Raw genomic sequence first — 18,617 nt, 5'->3', positions numbered from 1 at the left:
CAAACAGCTGCAATGAGCCTTGCGTTCTACGGTGCGCTGACTCCACCACCGTGATCGAACCCTCCCCGGTGGTGGTGACCCTGCCGGGCCCCATCCTCACCTCGTTCCCTCAGAGCACAGCCGTGGGATCCTTGCTGTCAGCTGCTGTTGGGAGCTCCCTCAGCGCCGGGGGGGTCCCCGTCTCTTCTGGGGGCGCCCTTGGATTTGGGAGATTCACAGGCCTCGGGAGCGGTCTGTGTGGGCCCCTGCGTTCATGCAGTCTCTGCTGGTAGGGCCAGCGGATGGCTCATGTTGGAAAGAGCAACCAGGAACGGAGAAACGAGATCTGGATCCAGCACCGGGGAGATGCCTGTGGTTTCCTAGCGCACGGGACACCTGCCTCTCCCCATGAATGGAAGGGAGCCGCGTGTCATCCCTTGACATCGTGCCCTTCTTGCTCTTACTCTGCCTGTGCTTTCCTTGCTACCGCCAGGTAGCACCCTCGTCCTCCCTCCTGGCCTTCATAGCTTTTGCCGTTGACCAAGGTGTGAGAAACTAGAGACTAAAGTATTGTTTATTAAGATTTATGCTAAGCCAATATAAAGATTAAATAAGCCATTGCTTACATAAGCCTAGTCAGATACCGCTTGTATAAGTTGAAACTATTTTGTGAGATTACTAAGATAAGGACTGCTTAAAGAAACCGCAAGGCGGGAAATAGTTATTGCTTTGCTTGGAAGTGTTTGTTACAGTTCTGAGAATTACCACACAGCAAGTTGAAAACCATATATGGAAAAGGTTGTCTGAAGGTAACCGAGGAAGACTTCAGCCTTCAGCCTCAACGACCACCAGGAGGCAGAAAAAGACCCCCTAACAACAACCGAGACATGCGCAGATTACTCCACGAATGCGGAACTGAAGGACTGATAAAAAGAGGGTGTTTCAAATGAGAGGCGCGGCAGTTGGCGGAACATAGACTCCCCTGCCGCCCAGCGCTGTCTTTGCTCATATTCTACTTGCTACAATTAATAAATTTTTTATTGGATTATGATCCAGTGTGGTCTCAATTTATAACAATTCTTAGTGCCGTGACTCGGATAAGGAACGGTAGACTTTGGTCCTCCGGGGAGGCGCGCCCCGCGACAATTCGCGGCCCCGCGACCAACAGCCTACTTCAACCTTACCGACGAACCTAAATTCTAGAATAGTGAGCAAAGGAAAACCGGTAAAATCCCATAAAGTTTCTGTGCACGGGAGTCCGGACGAAGACGCAGGACGCGTAAGTATATTGCGATGTTTGGTCGCGGGTTTGCCGTCCGGGCGGGATTGGGTTTTCCTGGACTATAACGAATGAGAGGTTCGATATACTGAACCAAGCGAGTGTGGACCCTTTAGTACTGCGGTTCCCACCTCCCGCGAGGGACTGGGCCAGGAATAAGGGGAGTGAGTGAGTGTGTATACGGATAGTCCAGAAGATGGGGGCGAAGGGCAGCAAGCCTTCGACTTCCATGGGAAGGGTACCTACTGTACCTAGGATTACCCCTCTGCCATATATCTTAGACAATTGGAGATATTTCCCTGGAACTCAAGGGAAAGATAAACAGAAGATGATAGAATAATGTACTAAGATATGGGGAGGGAAGAAGATTTCTAAAAATGTCTTCTGGCCAGTCTATGGGTCAGAAGAAGATTGGATAAAACAACAATTAAACCTCTGGGTTAATAATAAAAAACCTCTTAACCCAGAGGAGAGTCAATATGCGGAAGTTTGGCTGGAAAGACCAGAAGCTAGACTTTATCCATTGAATGATCAAAAAACTATACAAAAGAAAAAGAAGGAAGAATTGGACGAAATCCTTCTGACTCCCCCTCCTAACGTTCCTCCTCCTGCTCCCACAGCTCCTCCAGAAGTCCCTAGAGCGCCCACTCCCCCATCAGGGTCGGAACAGGGGTCTCCCCCTCCTCCGAGACGTGTGACTAGAAGTCAAACAGGGGCAGTTCAGATGTATCCCCTAAGGGAAATACCCATGGGGGAACCTCAACCTGCGATTGGATACATTTCCGTACCCCTAAATTCGGCTGACCTGCGGGATTTTAAAAGAACCGAGATGGGAAACTTAATTGAGGACCCACTCGGAGTGGCAGAAAGATTAGATCAATTTTTGGGACCAAGTCTTTATACTTGGGATGAGATGCAATCTATCCTTGGTCAATTATTTACTACCGAGGAAAGAGATATGATTAGACAAACAGGACTGAGACTGTGGGATGCTCAACATGTCCAGGGACCCCAAGCAGATATTAAATGGCCACTTCAAAGACCTAATTGGGATAATCAGGATCCGGTGCATAGAACTCATATGCAGGACCTGAGAACTATAGTAATTCAAGGAATTAGAGAAGCAGTATATCGTGGCCAGAATATCAATAAGGCATTTAATGAAATGCAAAAGAAAGACGAAAGTCCTACTGAGTGACTAGAACGATTAAGAAAAGCCCTTCAATTGTACTCTGGGGTAAACCCAGACGAGCCTTTAGGGCAAATACTCCTCAAGACTCAGTTTGTGGCCAAATCATGGGAAGACATCAGAAGGAAAATTGAAAAGTTAAGAGGACTGGCAGAATAGAGGCAGTCAGAGAGGATCGCAAAGGGCGGACTAATGAACACCTTTCGGCTGGAATGAAACAAGGGAACGTAGTAGTAAAGAAGGAACAGAGATGTTGTTTTTACTGTGGAAAGAAGGGACATATAAAGAAGAATTGCAGAGAAAGGATCAAGAATGAAGAAATATTAAAAACGGAATAGGAGAGTCAGGGGCTCTATATATTAGGGGACCGGAGTCATCACGAGCCCTTGATAAAATTAAAAATAGGTCCCCATAAACAAGAGTTCACCTTTTTAGTAGACACTGGAGCTGAGAAATCAACTATGAAACAAATACCTGAGGGATGTAAAGTTTCTCCTGAAAAAGTATAAGTAATCGGGGCAAAAGGAGAACCCTTTAAAGTCAGCAAAATCAAAAATATGCTATTCGAAACTGAAAATAAATGTGGAATGGGTGAACTCTTGCTCGTCCCTGAAGCAGAATTTAATCTACTGGGACGAGATTTAATTGTCGAATTACAATTAGAAATTAAAGTAAAAAAATCAAGAACTAACAGTGTCTACTTATCCTTTGATCGTAGAAGATCAAAAACAAATCAACCCCGATGTCTGGTACTCTCCGGACACAATTAGTAACATCCAAATTTCTGAACCCCACATACCTGTGAGGGTAAAACAATATCCCATATCTCTAGAAGGACGGAGAGGATTAAAACCAGAAATTGATCGATTGGTAACGCAAGGCATCTTAGAGCCGTGTATGTCACCCTTTAATACCCCCATTTTGCCTGTAAAGAAACCAAATGGGAAATATCGGCTCGTACATGATTTAAGAGAAATAAATAAAAGACCTATCACCCGGTTCCCTGTAGTAGCAAATCCATATACACTTTGGAGTAAGTTAGGACCGCATAACTCCTGGTATAGTGTGGTTGATCTAAAAGATGCCTTTTGGGCCTGTCCAGTGGCAGAAGAATGCCGTGATTATTTTGCCTTTGAATGGGAAGATATAGAGACAGGCCGCAGACAGCAATAAAGATGGACCGTGCTCCCCCAGGGGTTCACTGAGTCCCCTAATTTATTTGGACAGGCCCTGGAAGAAGTCTTAAAAGAATACCAGGTACAAGAGGGAAATGTACTTTTACCATACGTGGATGATCTGCTTATAGCAGGAAATAATCAGGAGAATTTAAGAAAAGAAACCATTCGACTTCTAAATTTTCTTGCCCAAAAAGGACTATGGGTATCACAAGAAAAGTTATAAGAAAAAGTGAAATACTTGGGACGTAATTTGTTTAACGGCAAGAAGATATTAGATCCAGAGCGCATTAAAGCAATTCAGGAATTACCTATGCCTGTCACTAAAAAACAAATTCGGCAGGTATTAGGGCTATTTGGGTATTGTAGGCAATGGATAGAAAACTATAGTTTTAAAGTTAAATTTTTATATGAACAACTGTCTAAAGACAAAATACCCAAATGGACCTCGCAAGATCGAGAGCAATTTGTCAGTCTCAAAAAAAAAAAAAAAAAAAGAGCTAAGCCAAGCACCGGTATTAAGTCTACCAGATTTAAAGCGACCATTCCAGATATTTGTTAATATACATGAAGGAACGGCATTCGGAGTATTAACTCAGGAATGGGCCGGACAAAAGAAACCGGTAGCATATTTATCAAAGCTGTTGGACCCTGTAAGCAGAGGTTGGCCAAGTTGTTTACAAATAATCGTTGCTGCAGCCTTATTACTCGAGGAAACAAATCGCATTATTTTTAATGGAGATGTTGTCTTATATGCACCTCATAATATCAGGGGAGTGTTACAACAAAAAGCAGAAAAATGGCTTTTTATAGAATCCCCTAAATTATCTTTAAAAACTATTGGAGCAATTAACACAGCTGAATTTTTGTACCCAGGAGAAGGTACTGAACTATTCACACATACAAGTGGATTTTACTGACCTACCCAGGGTAGGGCGTCACAAATATTGATTAGTGATGGTGGATCATTTAACACATTATGTTGAGGCTTTTCCTACCTCCAAGGCGACGGCTGACCAAGTTACTAAAGTGTTGCTTGAAATCATTATACCTCGAGATGGAGTACCTGAAGTAATTGACTCGGACAGAGGAAAACACTTTGTGTCAAAATTGTTAAAGATCTAACAGGATACTTAGGTATTAAGTGGGAATACCATACACCATGGCATCCACAGAGTTCGGGAAACTAAACCCCGAACGGATGTGGGAATTTCAGCATTCGAAATGGTGTATAGAATGCCCTATCGGATTGAAAGCCCACAAACAAACATTTTAATTCGGGACCGTGCGATTAATGACTATGTTTTACAATTAGCAGAACATCGTAACAAGCTTTGGTAACGTGGACTGATTGTACAACGACCGCCGTTGGACTTAAAAATTCATAATCTTAAACCTGGGGATTGGGTATTAATTAAAACGTGGAAAGAAGAAACCCTAAAACCCAACTGGGAGGGACCCTATCTTGTTTTACTTACAACAAAAACAGCTGTCCGGACTGCTGAGCGTGGATGGACTCATGCCAGTCGCATTAAAGGCCCAGTAACAGGACCCCACTGGAAGGTGGTCAGTGCACCCGGTGACATCAAGATTATATTAATGATACACGCTTGGTTTGATTATTTTGAAGCCTTGCCCTTTGGTGTAAAGTGTGTGATTTGTTTTGTAATTGCATTCATAGGATCTCTAGTGGTGTATTATAGAATATAGGGATCCTACGGAAATAAGGAACAATTATATACAAAACCTACGATTAAGGTGTAGCAACCCACCGTGTGATTGTTATCCATTTGTATGTTTTAAATGTAAGGTATGCCAGGACAAATGGTGGGTGCACTGTTATGAGGGGTACCCTCCGAACGGAGTCTGTGAACAGTGCTATAAATCTGAAAGATCATTAACTGATTGGAGATTAAAACAATTTGAACAAAGATCCCCCCAATGGTGGGATATTTTTGTTAAGGGAATACACCCCCAATATTCAACCAGTCCCCTTTGTGACTGAGATCATAACTGTCCGGTGTCGGAGGGAAGTACTAACCGTGCCTTGCCTGACCCCATTAGTTAAAGCTGCGAAGTGGGAGGCCTATGTACACAGGCAGAAAACCCGAAACAGCTATTCTCCTGAAGAATTCCCTTGCTGCCGAGAAGATGGTACACCCCGTGGCTCGAAGCAACCGAGTCGACGGGCGAGGCAGAAGAGAAACCAACTGTGGAGAAACGAATCAGAAAAATGGGATGCAAAGGCAATCATGGCTAAACTTCCCCAGGACTGGTAAGAATTTACTAAAATTAATTAAAAGATTAACGAACACCCTTTTTCCTGGTATACCGTTAATTGTGCTATTGATAATAACCCAAGCAGAAGGAGGAAAAAGGACCTCCATTTTATATATGCCCGGCCTCTGGACAGCCTTACTGTAATTATCCCGGGCACTATTATTGTGGTTATTGAGGATGTGAGACAATAGCCTCGGGCTGGACAGTAAAGACTCCTGATAAATATATAAAAGCAGCCTGGACCCCTAATGGATGTGTACCCGAAAATACAGGTATAGATCTTACAGGTCTGCGTGAAAAAAAAAAAAAAAAAAAAAAAAAAAAAAAAAAAAAAAAAAAAATTGTTAACAACTAATAACACGGTGCAGGAGTGTCAACAAAACAGGAGAGGACTAGACTTGTTGTTATTAGAAAAAGGAGGGTTGTGTGTAGCCCTCAACGAAGAATGCTGCTCCTTTGCTGATCATACAGGAGTAGTCCTGGACGCAATGGCTGAACTTCGGAAAAAAAAAAAAATTAGAACAACGCAGAAAGAATTTTGAAACAGGTAGACCATGGTATGAAAACTGGTTTAATGCTTTACCTTGGCTAACCACTTTGTTGTCTATTTTAGCAGGACCGCTTATTATGTTAATCCTAGGACTTATATTTGGGCCTTGTATATTACGCTATGTTTTACATTTTATTAAGAAACGACTTGATATGACCAAACTACTTATCTTAACCACGAAGTTGGAGAAAGAAAATAAGAAGATATCGACTAATGAAGATGAAGATTATTGTGAGTGTACCATGCCACGAGAATGCTATGAATGTAACTGTGAGATATTACCTTGTGAATGTTATGATAAATGTTGGGGTTGTGGAAAAAGGTTGGCTTATAGTGTTGAGAATGAAAGTAGTGTCTAATAAACAATAATAGGATAAAAAGAAAAAGGGGGGATTGTGAGAAACTAGAGACTAAAGTATTGTTTATTAAGATTTATGCTAAGCCAATATAAAGATTAAATAAGCCATTGCTTACATAAGCCTAGTCAGATACCGCTTGTATAAGTTGAAACTATTTTGTGAGATTACTAAGATAAGGACTGCTTAAAGAAACCGCAAGGCGGGAAATAGTTATTGCTTTGCTTGGAAGTGTTTGTTACAGTTCTGAGAATTACCACACAGCAAGTTGAAAACCATATATGGAAAAGGTTGTCTGAAGGTAACCGAGGAAGACTTCAGCCTTCAGCCTCAACGACCACCAGGAGGCAGAAAAAGACCCCCTAACAACAACCGAGACATGCGCAGATTACTCCACGAATGCGGAACTGAAGGACTGATAAAAAGAGGGTGTTTCAAATGAGAGGCGCGGCAGTTGGCGGAACATAGACTCCCCTGCCGCCCAGCGCTGTCTTTGCTCATATTCTACTTGCTACAATTAATAAATTTTTTATTGGATTATGATCCAGTGTGGTCTCAATTTATAACAAAGGCAACATACTTCACTCGCCCTTGCTGTAGATGGGAGAGGATTCTCACCGGCTGCAGCTGCAACAGGGAGGAAGGAGCGCCTTGCAGGCGCTTTCTATCCCGCCGCAAAGGGTGATGTCCTCTTGCCCTGTGGAGCCCTGGACTTCTCATGCTCAGCGCTCTTCCCCCTCCCCTCAGAAGGCACACACGCTTTCTGTTCTCATTAAAGAAATGCCACATCCCAGCCCGAGTCTCCTCGTGGTCCTTTCTCCTGAAATTGCACCTTTCTCCTGGGCAACGCGTGCTGTGGGGCTGGTGGTTTTCTCTACAGGCCGATGCACAGACTCCTGCTCAGCCGTTCCACGCGGCTCTTGCCTCATCCCTGGCCACGGGCAGGCCGGTCGCTTTGAAATGGACTTTGGCTTGGTCTCCCACCACGCGTCCGTGCTGCGCGGAAGAGGACAGAAGTGACGAGGCCCGGTGGGGAAAGGCAGAGAGGTGCGTTTGGAGGCATGCTGATGGAGAGGGGGCACCTCTTCCTCCTGCCACCCGCCCTGTGCCCAGCTCTGTGTTCACCAGGCACAGAACCGGTGCAGGCAGTTTTGGTTGAGCCAGCAAAGGGACAGCTGGGGCTGTGAAAGAGCCCGTCTAAGTGGTGCCACTGTGACCGTTTGAGGAAGGTGATGCTCACTCACAGGTGTCACTGTCAGTGATCTGTCACAAGAGTATCATGCGGGCTATGGGGAAGAGGTGAGCTGAATGACAAGTGGCGGTTTTGTGCACCGAGAAGTCCTGCCACAGCAAAGCATGACCTGAAGAGATTATCGGGGCAGTTTCCTATGCAGGCTGATCTTGTTTTTAACAGAGTGAAAGGGTTGGGGGAACCCCCAGGGCAAGCCCCTGCTTTGCCCAGGCATGGCCATGCAGTCGCCAGCCTGGAAGACTGTTGCACGTGGAGTCAGTGATCACACCATGGCCAATCCGTACCACGAACACTGTGTGACCACTACTTGCTCCTCATAGATGTAGATTTAGTCAGTGTCATGTATGTACTGTTTTCTTCTGCCCGCTTGAAATATTATGGGGCTGTTCTGTACCAGGTGGGTGGGGGAGGGACGTGAAGAGAAAGAAATGGTGCAGGCTCCTTTTCTGGATCTCGGGAAGAAAGGCCCAACAACAAGTGGCTTAATAAAAAGCTGGTTTAATAAGATAGGGTAGGAAGAGGAATATAGATAGCAAGTAAATCCTGCGTCCCTTCGGATGCTGGGCACCCTGCTGCCATGCAGCACTGGACAGAACCCCGGAGGATTTTCCCACAGTATGCTGTGTGGATGCCACCTGCGGAGAGGTTCCTCCTGCCTACCATGCCGTGGGGCCTTTTATTTTGTGTAACAAACAGAATCATGTGTCTTCTCCTGACAGGTTGGAATGTTATCTCTGTCATAACATCCACCAGCGCACAGCACGGGCCGGCACGGGGCGCTCCAGCTGGTTCCCTTACAGCAGCTGCTTATGCTAAGACATTGGGCTTTAAGTACAAGGCCTGATCGAGCAGACGTGGCCTGTTCAAGGTCACAAACGCCACGAATACAATGTCTACTGCAAGACTCCCCGTACAAAGTCTTCTTGCACCAACTGTGCGCGCTGTTCCCAGGAACACTCTAGCTTTGTTAATATGTTAAGAATATTAGGATCTGTCACCCAAGGGAGCCTTCAAGGCTAAGTCCACATTCCAGGCCTGACTGCTATCAGTGACGGATAACATACGGAAGGTGTATTGTAATCAAGGCTCTGCAAGAGTGCAAGTGAACGCAGAGCTGGTGAACATCACCACGGGCGGCACCTGCGCAGCGTGCCATGCCCTGACCAATGGCTGCACCACCTTAGGGTTCCCAGCATCAGACGGGATGAAGGATTCTACGATTTGCTCTCACCATTGCTATGTCAGTAATAAAATAATTATCTCCCTTGAAAGTGTTCGTGCCTTTCTCACTGGGTTCCCGAAAGAGCCAGCACTCTGTGCTTCAATACAGGCCCACCCACCTGTCTCCTGTGGGACACCCTACAGCCACAGAGCAAAGGGTTCTGCAGTCTGTCGGGGTCCAGCTGAACGGCAGCGCAACAAGCATCTGGTCTATCAGCCCCTCCTCCCAGTTTTGTATCATCTGCAAACTTGCTGAGGGTGCACTCTGCTCCACGGTCGAGGTCGCTCCTGCAGTTGTTAAACAGCACTGGACCCGGTATCAATCCCTGCGCCGCATGGCTACCTCCACCACAGTCAAGGTTGTGATCCTGTAAGAGACTTGAGAGAGGACTGTGGCCTGCTCAGTATTCTCCAAAGTCACAGAATCATGGAATCATAAAATAGTTTGGGTTGGAAGGGACCTTTAAAGGTCACCTAGTCCAACCCCTCCTGCAATGAGCAGGGACATCTTCAACTAGATCAGGTTGCTCAGAGCCACGTCCAGCCTGACCTTGAATGTTTCCAGGGGTGGGGCATCTACCACCTCTCTGGGCAACCTGTTCCAGTGTTTCACCACCCTCATTGCAAAAAATTTCTTCTTTATTTCTAGCCTGAATCTACCTTCTTTTAGCTTAAAACCGTTACCCCTCGTCCTATTGCCACAGGCCCTACTAAAAAGTTTGTCCCCATCTTTCTTATAGGGGGCGCTTCTTATAAGCCCCCTTGAAGTATTGAAAGGCCACAATAAGGTCTCCCCGGAGCCTTCCCTTCTCCAGGCCGAACAACCTCAACTCTTTCACTGTCCTCATGGGAGAGGGGTTCCATCCCTCTGATCATTTTCGTGGCCCTCCTCTTGGCCCGCTCCAACAGGTCCGCGTCTTTGCCGTGCTGAGGACTCCAGATCTGGACGCATACTCCAGGCGGGGTCTCCCGACTGTGGAGTAGAGGGGCAGAATCACCTCCCTCGACCTGCTGGCCATGCTTCTTTTGATGCAGCCCAGCATACCGTTGGCTTTCTGGGCTGCGAGTGAACATTGCCAGCTCATGTCCAAGCCTTTCATCCACCAGTACCCCCAAGCCCTTCTCTGCAGGGCTGCACTCAACCCCTTCATCCCCCAGCCTGTATTGATACCGGGGGTCGCCCCGACCCAGGTGCAGGACCTTGCATTTGGCCTTGTTGAACTTCACGAGGTTCGCACGGGCCCACTTCTCAAGCTTGGCCAGGTCCCTCTGGATGGCATCCTGTCCCTCCGGCATGTCAGCCACACCACTCAGCTTGGTGTCGTCTGCAAACTTGCTGAGGGTGCACTCGATCCCACTGTCTATGCTGCTGATGAAGATATTAAACAGTACTGCTCCCAATATGGACCCCTGAGGGGCACCACTTGTCACCGATCTCCATCTGGACATTGAGCCGTTGACCACTACCCTCTGGGTGTGACCATCCAAACAATTTCTTTTCCAGCATGCCAGCCAGCATGCCCAGCTCTTGCCCACTCCTCTCCTTCCAGGAGACCTGCTGTCTATCAGCCTGTCCCTCCCACACACACAGCCCAATGGTGTCAGGGTCCCGGAAATCCCCTCAGACATGCCCCAGCTACCTCACAAGCCTCATGTTCATCCCAGCATGATGCAACTGGTGCTGCAGCTGCTAGCATCATCTATCTGTAGTTTGACCTGTGTGATCCCCTCCTCTAAGATTTGTATCATTTCTAAACTTATGAGGCTTCACTCTGCCCCACTGTCCAGGCCATTAATGGAAAATGTTAAACAGTATAGAATCCAGTATCAATCACCATTAGTGTACAGCTTGAGTGCCTGGCCTCCAACTGAAGTTTGTGCCACTGATCAGAACCCCCTGGGCCTGGCACTTCAGCCAGTTTTCAATCATCTCTCTGTCCACTTATCTGGTTCACATTTCATTAACTCTTCTGTGAGTCTGTCATGGGAGTGAGCTGTGAAAGTCTTGTTCAAGTGAAGAAAATCAATATCGCTTGCTCTCCTCTTGTCCCCAAGGTAGTCATCTCTTCATTGAAGGCTTAGGTATACATATCAGAGATTATTTCCCCATCATAAATCCATGATGACTACTCCAAATCACTTTTCTATGCTTCATATGATGGAAATGGTTTTCAGTATCATATGCTCCATCACCTTCCGAGTGACTATGTGAAGCTACCTCAAGTTCCCTGAGTCCTCCTTCTAGCCCTTCTTCAAGACAGGAGTAATGTCTGCTCTCCTCCAGCACTCAGGAACCTCTCCTGATTACTATCATTGTTCAAAGACTGTTGAGAGTGGCCTGGCATTGACACTGGCGAGCTCCCTCAGCATTCACGGATGCACCCCACCAGAGTTGGGTATATCCAGTATTTTATATGTTCCCTAACCTGATTGTCTTCTACCAAGGGTAAGTCTTCATTGCTCCACACTTTCCCACTGTGCTTAGGAGCTTGTATTTCCCTAAAGCAAAACTTACCAGTGAAGACTGAAGTGAAGCAGGCATCGAGTTCCTTGGTTTTTCCTATGTCCTCTGTTACCAGCCCCGCCCCCCTGCCCCTCACATTCAGCACTGGGCCCACACCTTCTTTAGGCTTCCTTTTGCAGCAGATGTACTTGTAGAAACCTTTCTTATTGCCCCTCATGGTCCTTGCCAGATTCAGCTCAAGGTGGGAGGTCAAGTTGAGAAATGGGCCCTGAAGTTGAAGGCCACTGGCGACATGCATGGGGAGCACGAACCTTGCGGTGAGCAATGACAGAAATGAGGTAGTTTCTGATTGTCACATGAACAGCTCTTTCATGTGTGTTTCAGCATGGTGAGAGTTCAGGGGTTTCAGGACCTCTGGATCGATCAGCCCCTGGTGACTCAAAGCATTCCTGCTTCTGCCAATTGCTCTAGCCTGTCCCAGAACCACTGTGTCCACTCAGGAGAGTGGATTACCATGTGTCCCATCTGTCCCAAGTGCTTCATCCTCACCTCCTATGGTGAAACGAATACCAGGTTCACCAGCCCCTTCACGTACTACCTCCCCAGGCCACAGTCCACTACACAGGGTTGCAGAGCCCAAATGCTCAGCCAGGGCTCATTCTGGGACACCAATGCCTTGATCACAGATATCCACTGGGCACTGAGGAAGGAGAGAGCAGCAGCCAAAATTTCATCTGTTCCCAGGGAAGGTAAAACTTACCCTGTGCATGCACTAGTCACCAGAAAGCAGACAGGAAGTGTCAGGGGTGCAGGAACTTTGAATGAGGAGAGCCAGGGTGTGAGAAAAAACTCTGCCAGAACCTAGAATACAGCAACTCCCAGGGAAGGAGGAGATCAGCACAGGCCCCAGGCATCATCCTGCCTGGAGAGCAATAGGAGATTCCCTATGTAGCAGCCATGGGCAGCTCAGACTCTTGCAACTTTATTGCTGACTGTCAGGACTCTAAGACTGTTTCTATGGGCACAGGTGGCAAACAGACCGAAGCCCACTCTCCAAGGATGTTTGTTTGCATTGGGGTTTCTTGGCATGGCACAAAGCCCCTCCAGGCTCCAGCAGGAGCACAAACAGTACTGGACATGCACACTCTCACAGCACATCCTGCCCACTGGGAGATTCAGAATGGCCAGTGGGCAGACACAAACATGTCATTAATCTGGCATACTTTGGAAATGCACTTGAGTCAATCCTCCTTTCCCTACCCATTCTCTTCCTCCCCCCCTCCTCCCTCTTCCCTCTTCCCTCCCCTTCCCTGCAATCCACTGCAGCGCCTTCCTTTAGTGAACATGAAATGGTACTTCATGAGAGACACAGGCATTCCCTGCAACCTTCTGGGATGTGATGCAGCAAGGAGCCAGCAGAATTACTTGGCTTGGGCTTTCTTGTTCAGTTGTTGCAGGCTGAAATGAGAGTACCCAAAATGTCCATGGGATGGCAGCAAGAGAACACCCAGAGAGTTTTCAGTTTATTCTAGGTCAGATGTTCACTTTCCAGATGCTCTTCCACTCACTGCTCAGCCTGACAAATGGAACCCTCCTCTCCAAAAGAGAAAGCAACCTTAATCCATGCCTTCCGAGGCTTGCTAAACCTGCACAGGAAAAGGGGGAAAATACAGAAGAAATAGAAGGTGTAGGTGGTCAGAATGGAAAAAGATTTTGCATGGGTGGAACTGTGCTGTATAGGGCATTTTCTCATCACTGGCAAAGGAGCTCTAATTCCTGAGTGGGTAGAAAAAAAACCCGACCCTGCAAACAAAGGATTTGTAGCACTGTATGAAAACTCCCCTCAATTCCCTTTTGAGTATGAAACAACTAAAACACCTTCATTTCTCTTGCAGGTTGGCCTGTGGGCCAAGGGAAACACAAGGAGCCTCTCACTAACTAGATTCATTAACTCAAGGGGATGAAACTTCTCCAGTGTCTGATTCCAGGGTTGCATAAAGAAAATTGTTCTTCACTGTGCTGACAGACAAAACACCAATCTGGGCAGTGGGGTCATATACAGGGTTTGAGTTAGTGCAGAATTTACAGGCTTCCTCTCTGTCATTGGCTATGCTACAAGTGGAGGTACAAAGAGGGGGATCACGATTGCGCATGCTCTTTTCCTTACCGAAATGCCCAGCCTAACCCCACCTTGCAGTTACACTGCCCATGTCCAGACCTGAAAACAAGCGCTTTCCTCCTTTCCACTCCATACCCATCCCCTGGACTTTATTCCCATAACTTCTCTGAAAGAGAGAAGTGCCATGACTGTTTTTCATATGAAGTTTGCGAATAACAGTTAAGAGACTACGTTAACTCAAAAGGTCTATATTAACATTCACATCCGAACAGCTGCTATCATCCTCAGTGCCTTTCCACCCCATCCACCACTTGTAAAGCATAAAAGGCCCATGGCTCCACACTTAACCACAGAACACCTTCTTCTGAATGGTGTCATGCAACACTATGGGAAGCGGCAGTCTTTTTAGGGCTCCTCGGTAAAATGTTGTTAGAATCAAACATGTGTCATCCCAACTCTCCTGGGTGCACGGGAACCCTTCAAAGGAGAAGGGGGTACATGACTGTCATGGCTTAAGCCCAGCTGGTAACAAAGCACCACGAAGCCGCTCGCTCACTCCTCCCCCTCTGCGCCAGTGGGATGAGGAGAAAATATAAAAAAAAGCTTGTGCGTTGAGACAAGGACAGGGAGGGATCACTCACCACTTATGGTCATGGGCAAAAGACAAACGCAATTTGGGGAAAAAGCAAAATCAATTTAATTTACTACAAATCTAATCAAAACAAGGATAATGAGAAGTAAAACCAAACCTTAAAACATCTTTCCCCCACACCTCCCTCCTTCCCGGCTCAAATCCACTCCCAGTTTTCTCTGCCTCCTCCCCGCAGTGGCTCAGGGGGATGGGGAATGGGGGTTGGGGTCAGTTTGCCACACATTGTCTCTGCCACTCCTTCCTCCTCAGGGGGAGAACTCCTCACTCTTCCCCTGCTCCAGCATGGTGTCCCTCCCACAGGAGACATTCCTTCACAAACTTCTCCAATGTGAGTCCTTCCCACGGGCTGCAGCCCTTCATGAACTTCCCTGGCATGGGTCTTTTCCGCAGGCCGAACTTCAGTGATGACTTCACCAACATGGGCTTTCCCGTGGAGTTACAGCTATCTTCGGGGGCGTCCAACTGCTCCAGCGTGGGGTCCTTCACATGCTGCAAGTGGGCATCTCCTCCACTGTTCACATCCATGGGCTGCGGGGGGACAGCCTGCCATCTCACCATGGGCTGCAGGGGTATCACCTCCTCTGGCGCACCTCCTCTCCCTCCTTCTTCACTGGCCTTGGTATCTGCATAGCGGTTTCTCTCACATTCCAATCTCCTCACCCACTGTCATTCCCGCATGTTCTCAGATCTCCCTCTCAGGGACTGTCTGCTTCCTTTGGACCAAGAAGTGTGTGGATATAAAAAGATATACCATGCAGTGGTATCCACTCTGGAATGAAGACGAGCACTTAGCACAAGCGATATTCCTGTGGATGGCCCATTGCCTGCAGAGCCAGAGGCGACCTCACAGTCAACATGCAAGCGATCTTCTGGCTTCTGGCCAGTCAGGTACTCAGGTAGCAGGGAGCTCACCTGCAGATCCCCGTGCTATCTTTCTGCTGCCAGCTCGTGAAGCACTTCCAGGAAGAAAGACCCATAGAAGAGGCCACTCTCCATTATCTTTGAAAGGTTGTGACAACTGGGAGAGGTTCCTGAGTCCTGGAAGAAAGTCATTGTCACTCCTATCTTCCCAAAAGGCACAAAGGAGAATGGGGGCAACAGCAGGCTGGTCCGCCTCACCTCGATCCCTGGGAAGGGGAAGGAGCAACTCATCCTGGAAACCTTTTGCACACCCATGAAGAACAAGAATGCGATTGGTCTTGTTTTCATTTCGTTCTACTCCTAGCTCATTTCTGTCAGACTGTGCTTTTCTGGTTTTGGGGGGGCTTGGGGGGGTGTTTGTGTGTGTGTGTGTGTGTGTGTGCGCGCGAGAGGGGTATTTGCTAGGAGATCTCAAGCTGCACTAGCCAGTGAGGAGAGTGGATTGGCATCAGGGACTGCCCAGGGTTGGAGCAGGACACTGGACAAACCAGGCCTGGGCTCCAGGCATGGATTCTGCACAGACCTGTGGTACAGTCTAGGGTTCAGAGCACCTGCTGACGTGCACATGGGAGTGAGGGGGTGGGTGTCCAGCACTGAATTCCAGTCCTGAGCAGCCAGAAGAGAGGGAAAGACTCGGGCTATGTGTGAGTTTTGTCTTGTAGTGAGCAAGAGAAGACAAAGAAAACACCGCCATGCCTCCCAATTTTTCCAGGCTCAGCTGCACTCCTTCACTGCAGACTACTCCAGCATGGGTTCTCCCCATGCTGCGCTTCTGAACAGGAAAATCTCTTTCAGCGTGGGCTCTTCCACAGGCTTCAGGCCCGTCAGGGAAGTCTTCACTGGCGTGCCTTCTCCGCAGGTTGCAGTTCCTTCAGGAGTATCCACCTGCTCCAGCCAGCATGGGTGCCCTGGGTGCCACAAGCTTTGCAGATGGCTCAGTGTGGTGGAGGCCCCTGGAACCAGCTGTGTGTGTGTGTGTGGTGCAGGGCAGCCCCTTAGCTCTTCCCCACAGAGGCCACCCTGCAGCAGCCCCTCTCCCCACCACTGCCAACACCTAGCCACGTATGGCCAATACAGTGCCCACGGGGAATACCTACTCAGCCCTGCTCCTGGCTGGAGCTGCGAGTGAGCACGGCAGCAAACAGACTAGGATGGAGAACCCCCCCAGATGGTCAAGCTGATTGCATTGGTGTTTGCCAAAGTAGCAGCAGCCTTGTCCTCCTCCTCCCCACCTGCAGATTCCTGGAGGTCCCTGCTTGCGGCTGGGAAGTTGGGATTGAGCTGCCGGATGGGAAGGGAGAAACGCCTGTGTCCCCAGGCCCCCCACTTCCTTGTGGGGGGAGCTCTGCCTGCTGCTCCACAGCCACCCGTCTGCCTTGGCGAGGGGCACTATGGGAGTGCTGGCTCCTAAGAAGGCAAAGGAGAAAGAAGGTGGCAGTGGCAGAGAGAAGGGCTGAGGGAACAGGAGGGCCGTGGCCATGGGTGCCCAGAGAGCTAGAGCAGTGCAGGTTAAAAGTTGCTGGGAGAGGCAGCAGCTGTCAGGAGGAGGGAAAAAAAGGGCCAGTTAGCAGAGGATGGTTTCGATCCATCGACCTCTGGGTTATGGGCCCAGCACGCTTCCGCTGCGCCACTCTGCTCCCCCCAGCACCTCTGCCAGCACCTCCCACGGCCCTGTCTGATGCTCCCTGGCACTGCCAGCCCTCATGCCTCCTTCCCTTCCTCTGTCCTGTGCCCTCACGCGGGCCAGGAAATGGGCTCTCTGGAAAGTTCACCTCCTTTGGGCCTGGGGTGGCAGCTCAAGGGCCTTGCCTTGCCCTTCTCCCCACATCTCCTGCCCATAACCCTGCATGGGGACTTTCTTCTTGGCCACCCAAGCTGGCTCTGCAGGCACTGGAGGAAACCCCGGAGCGAGGGGGCAGCCTTGTTGCTTTGCAGGGCAGAGGGGAGCTGCTCTCCAGCGAGCTCAGGACGGCTGCCACCCTGCCCAGGAATCCAGCTCCCAGGGGGCTGTGGGACTGTGCCCAGCGTCAACGTCCGTTCTTTTTCCGGCCGAGGAGGGAGACAAGGACGCTTAGCATTACCAAGCATAGAATTACCAAGGGAATTAATCCTCCTAATTTGGCTGGACACGTAGTGGAGCCCCAGCCTAATGCATGGAGGACCCCGAGATAGAGGAAAGCAGGTTTGGTATATGTTTACAATACAGTTGTGTTGACCAATCAAATTACTCATGTTAAGGGGTGGGCTAATCAGTTACTATTGCTCCCAAGATCAGTATACTGAGCCCTGGTGAACACCACCTGTGACCTGCCACCAGCTGGATTTCACCCCATTCACCACAACCCTCTGGGATCGGCCATCCAGCCAGTTTTTCACCCAGTGAAGAGTACACCCATCCAGGCCACGAGATGCCAGTTTCTCAAGGAGTATGCCATGAGAGACAGTGTCAAAGGCCTTGGTGAAGTCAAGGAAGATAACATCCACAGCCTTTCCCTCATCCACTAGGCAGGTCACCCGGTCATAGAAGGAGATCAGGTTGATCCCAAGATCACCTGCTTCTCCCGGGCAGGTGGTGTGGACAGATGCTCAGTGGGGTGTTAATCTTCATTGTTCTAAACCAATGTCCCTTGCAGGTGGAGGGGCTTTATACTCGATTTAGGCTGGTTGCTGTTCTGGCCCTGGCTGTATACCTGGGTTTTTTTTGAAAGACCAATCTCCCATTGGTTTATCATCTGCATGGGGTGTTCTCAGCCAGTGAGAGCCAGTCTAGGTTGGGTCTTCAGGTGACGTTGATGCTGAGGTAAAAGCCCTTAGTCCTAAGCAGTGTTCGTTCTTCTAAGCAAGTTGTCTAGCAGTTAGCACCTTGCCTTTCACATCAGCGGTGAGGGCCTTACCCTGCCAGTGCTGTGCTGTGCTGTGCTCCCCCATTCTGTAGCTCATAGTTGACGCTGGCCCCTTCTCTTCCCCCCACCCCCACCCTTTGCCTGCTCTCCACACCAGTCTGCCTTTGTGAGACCTAAAGTGAGGGGCACTTTGTGAGTGCTGGCAAGATCTCAGATCCAGGAGGTGCCTCCCCTTCATTTTAGCAATGAGGGTCATGCTGTGCAGGCTGTCTTTGGAGGTGAGCTGTTTTAGGTTCAGGCCTAGGGAGGACAGACAGCTGGTAGGGTTGTTCTGCAT

General features: G+C 48.6%; 1 non-coding gene across 1 annotated transcript; it reads right to left on the bottom strand.

Annotated features, from left to right (window-relative positions):
* Positions 1-17,002: 17,002 nt before the first annotated feature.
* On the bottom strand, positions 17,003-17,074 carry TRNAM-CAU (transfer RNA methionine (anticodon CAU)). Its single transcript has one exon. It is a non-coding gene; the product is annotated as a tRNA-Met (tRNA).
* Positions 17,075-18,617: the final 1,543 nt, after the last annotated feature.

Source organism: Buteo buteo, chromosome 13 (genome assembly GCF_964188355.1).
Source record: "Buteo buteo chromosome 13, bButBut1.hap1.1, whole genome shotgun sequence".
NCBI classification, from domain to species: Eukaryota; Metazoa; Chordata; class Aves; order Accipitriformes; family Accipitridae; genus Buteo; species Buteo buteo.
Note: the sequence above shows the minus strand (reverse complement) of the source record. Positions and strands in the feature narration are given on the sequence as shown.